This window comes from Megascapheus bottae, chromosome 19 (genome assembly GCF_031878675.1).
Source record: "Megascapheus bottae isolate mThoBot1 chromosome 19, mThoBot2.hap1, whole genome shotgun sequence".
In the NCBI taxonomy this organism is placed as follows: domain Eukaryota; kingdom Metazoa; phylum Chordata; class Mammalia; order Rodentia; family Geomyidae; genus Megascapheus; species Megascapheus bottae.
The window spans coordinates 19259439-19264442 of NC_143527.1; positions in this window are offsets into that span (position 1 = coordinate 19259439).

The window sequence follows — 5004 nt, forward strand, 5'->3', positions numbered from 1 at the left end:
AGTCAGGGCCGTCTCCAAGATGTGAGTGAGAGCACAACCCCATCTAATCTCACAGGCTACTTTTATAGGCCACCAGCCATGTGGTTGGGCTTGGCCATACACAGGTGGCCAATGGAATCTCAACATACTTGAGTGATGGCTGGGGCAACCACTGATACCTTTGCTGTTTGAACTGACCTATCATCTAGGTGGGCTTCTGGCCCACTGCTCTGATGACAAAGGAAAGGGAGGGAGTTTCCTGTCAGGCCAAGGGAGTAGGGTGGGGGAGGAATTCTGGTAACTCCACCAGGTTAAATTGCATTTGTAATCTGAGCTGTTATCAGGGAATTTACAGCCCTGGCTTGAGTCAAGTACTCCTTTGTCATGAAGATGGGAAATGCCTATAGGGGATGGATTTTAGGGGAAGTTAAGAAAGGATCCCTCCCCCCCCAAACCCAATAAACCATTCACTAAATGGGCAAGGGAACTAAAGAGAGACTTATCAGAAGAAGAGATTACAATGGCGGAAAAGCATATGAGAAAATGTTCATCATCTATGGTTATAAAGGAAATGCAAATAAAAACAATCCTAAGATACCACCTTACCCCAACAAGAAGGGCCAAGATTTTGAATTCAGACAATGACAGTTGCTGGCGGGGTTGTGGAGAAAAAGGAACCTACTACACTGCTGGCGGGAATGTAGACTAGTTCAGCCACTCTGGAAAGCAGTGTGAAGGTTTCTTAAAGAACTGAAAATAGACCTTCCCTATGATCCCGCCATACCACTTCTGGGCATCTATCCTGAACATCATGACCCAAGATATTATAAGGATACCTGCTCAACTATGTTCATCTCTGCACTATTCACAATAGTCAGGTGATGGAAACAATCCAGATGCCCTACTGCAGATGAATGGATACAGAAAATGTGGTATATATATATATATACACAATGGAATTCTACTTAGCCAACAGACAAGATAAAATAATGACATTCTCAGGGAAGTGGATGAATCTAGAGCAAATCATGTTGAGTGAGACAAGTCAAGATCTAAGGAACAAAAGGCTAATAATATGTGGCTATTAAATCCAAAGAGTACAAGAGCGAGGACTCAATAACTGCATACCCAAAGCTATGGACATGGTAATAGAAATATAAACATAACTATATAGACATAAAAACCTATGACTCTATAGACATAATGTTTTATTCATAAATTAATGTTTCTATGACATACAAACCCTTAGCCTAATTTTGATTAAGTTCTAAATACTAAGTGCCAGTGATTATAAATAGAGATTCCTCCTTGAACACTTGTTTGTTAAACTTGTCATTTAAAATATGATGTAAAAATCAATGTTAATAAATTCTTTAATAAAAAAAGGATCCCTGCATCCATCAAATTTATAAGAGAAGAGGTAAAAATTTATGAGAAGAGGTAAAAATATCAACATTACCAAATTTATGGAATAAGTTGATTCTGAAAATCATGAATGGCTTTAGGAGTTCAGGGATTCTGTAGAAAAAGTGCAAATGTGGTTTAAAAAAATATCCAGAGAGCAGGGTGTGGTGGCTCACTCCTATAATCCTAGTTACTCTGGAGGCTGAGATCTGAGGATCAAGGTCCAAAGCCAGCCCCAGCACAAAAGGACCTGAGAATCTTATCTCCAATTAACCTCTAGAAAATGGGGAGTAGGGCCTGGCTCAAGTCGTAGGGTGGTAGCCTTGAGCTGAAGAGCTCAGGACAACATCCAGGCCCAGAGAGCTCAGGGACTGCACCCAGGCTGAATTCAAGCCCCATGACCCACAGGAAGGAAGAAAGAAAGAAAGGAAGAAAGAAAGAAAGAAAGAAAGAAAGAAAGAAAGAAAGAAAGAAAGAAAGAAAGAGAGAGAGAAAAAGAAAGAAAGGAACAAAGGGAAAATAGCCAGAGAGATGGACTTAAATGTGAGGTTGTGACTAAAAGTCCCTTCTGATGAGGAAAGTTACTTGAAACGGAGTCTACTCCTGTTGAAGATGCTATGAATGTTATTGAAATGCCAAGAAATTATTTAAAATAGAAATAACATTAGTAACAAAGTGGTGGCATGATTTGAGAGGAATAACTCCAATTCTGGAAAGTCTCTCATGGATACGATGTTATCAGAAAGCAATCACATGTTCCAGAGAAATCTTTCCTGAGACAATGTGGCACATCTCATTATTTTCTTATATTAAGAAACTGGCACAGCCACCTTACTCAGACAAGTCCCTTATATGGAGCAAGAAAAATATAACTTATCAAGGCTTTGATGTTCACTAACATGTTTTAGCAATAAGAAATTGTTGAGAAGGGGCCGGGAATTTGGCCTAGTGGTTAAAGTGCTTGCCTAGCATGCATGAAAACCCAGGTTCAATTCCTCGGTACCACATACATAGAAAAAAGCCAGAAGTGGTGCTGAGGCTCAAGTGGTAGAGCTCTAGCCTTGAGAGAGTCCAAGGACAGTGCTTAGGCCCTGAGCTCAAGCCCAGGACTGGCAAAAAAAAAAAAAAAGAAAAGAAATTGTTGAGAAGCTGGGCACAGTGGCTCAGGCCTGCAATCCTAGCTGCTCAGGAGGCTGAAATCTGAGGATCAAAGTTCTAAAGGCAGACCAAGCAAAAAAAGAACCTGAAACTCTTATCTCCAATTAACCTTTAGAAAATGGGAAGTGGGACTTGGCCAAGGGTAGGGCAGTACCCTTGAGCTAAAAGAGCTCAGGGTCAGTTCCCAGGCCCAGGGGTAGGGCGGTACACTTGAGCTGAAGAGCTCAGGGACAGTGCAAGTTCAAGCCCCATGACCCATAAAACAAAAAAAAGTTGATATGGGTATTCTTTCAAAATAATTCAATTGCACACTTAATAGAACACAATATAAACATGTTTTTTCAGTACTAGAGGTTGAACACAAGAGCCTAGCACTTGCTAAGCTCTACCACTTGAGTCATATCCCCAGCCCTTTGCTTTATATTATATTTCAACTCAGGGTTTTACTGCCTGTGCCTGGGCTGATGGGCTGATATTGATTTCAAAAGCCTCCATGTACTACCTGGGTGTGTGTGTGTGTGTGTGTGTGTGTGTGTGTGTATGTTAAATCAAGTGCTTTAACACTGAACTACATTCCAAGTCCTACATAAAACTTTTTTTTAGTACTAGGGTTTGAATGTAATGCTTTGCACTTGTTAGACAGGAACTCTAACATGTAAGCTACTCTGCCTGCCTCTATGCTTTATGTGCTGCTCATGGGGCTTGAACTCAGGGCTTGGGTCCTGTCCCTGAGCTTTTTTTTTTTTGCTGAAGACTCTACAATTTGAGTCACAGCTTCACTTCTGCTTTCTAGTCATTAACTAGAGATAAGCCATCCACTCTCCTGCTCTGGCAGGCTGAGAACTGTGATCACAAGATTTCAGCGTTCTGAATAGTTAGGATTGCAAATGTGGGCTACCAACACCCAGATCTGGGTTTCTTTTTGTTGTTGTTGTTTGTTTTTGTTTTGTAAGTTCTGGTATTGTGACTACATGGCCTGTACCTCACCTCACCACCACCATCCTGCAGCTTATGATATTTTCATTTTTGTTTTCCCATATAGCTGGGATGACAAATGTATGTCACCTTCTTAGCCATTGGTTAAGATGGAATCTTGAGATATTTTTGCATGGGCTCCCCTCAAAGCACAATGTCTGCTCCCATATCTCTCAAATGGATAGAATTATAGGCTTGAATCGCTACCCTAATGTCATGACTTTTATTTGTACTGGGAAACCCAAAAAGTGTGTGTTATTTGGCTTAATGCATTATGCTCTTTAGTGGTAATCTGGATCCAAGTCTCTGATATCTGTATATCTTTCAAATGATGAAAAAATATATATTGCCAAGTAACACTTCTAATTTCAATGAATGTATTCTTTAAGAATTATAGGGGCCAGGAGTTTGGCCTAGTGGTAGAGTGCTTACCTAACATGCACAAAGACCTGGGTTCAATTTCTTGGTACCACTTACCTAGAAAAAAATGAAAATGGTGCTGTGGCTCAAGTGGTAGAGCTCTAGCCTTGAGGAAAACCTAAGGACAGCCCTCAGGCTCTGAGTTCCATCCCCAGAACTGGCAAAAAAAAAAAAAAAAAAAAAAAAAAAAAGAAAGAAAGCGGGGGTGGGGAGGGGCCAGCCAGGAGTTGGGCCTAGTAGTAGAGTGCTAGCCTAGCATGCATGAAAACCCAGTTTCGAATCCTCAGTACTATACATAGGAAAAGCTAGAAGTGGTACTGTGGCTCAAGTGGTAGAACTCTAGCCTTGAGAAAGTACAAGGACAGTGCTCAGGCCCTGAGTTCAAGCCTCAGGACTGGCAAAAAGGTGAAACAAACAGAAATGTATTGTGTGTATGCTAAGTGTCAGTGGCTCATGCCTGTAATCTTAGCTACTAAGAGCTGATAACAGTCATCATACAGTGTCTTTGACTTCTCCAGTGTGCATATAGGCTGCTTATTTGGCATTTTTCTAGATCTACAGTACACTATCCCCATGCACAAGTCCCTGAAGTTCAGTCCATTCCTAACTCCTCACAAATGATTCGTATTTCCATGGTTTTATCCTGGACAAACCCAGTCTATCCAATGTGTTTTGGACCTAAATCAGGGTCCCAACCATGATCTCCTTCTCTTTCTTCCCCAAGTCTTCTCTACACTTACCCCACCTGATATAGTTTTCAGTTTCCAAGTAAACATAAAGAAAATACTGGGCAAGGGCATGGTGACATCTGAGTGTAGCTCACATGTGTACATATTTACCTACGCTGCTTAGCTGTGCATAGAGTTAGAAAGAACAGATGCATCAGATAAACGATACATGTGCTGTATTGCTCCAGATAGAAAAGGTTAGTGAGAGAAAATGTTCTCTAATAGGCAACCCATCTCCTCTTCACTGAGTTTTGGATCCCAGGAAGAGACCTGTACCTTCAGCAATCTTAATGCCAAATTCTCTCTATATAGTAATGGAAAAAAACTGGAGTCAAGAGAA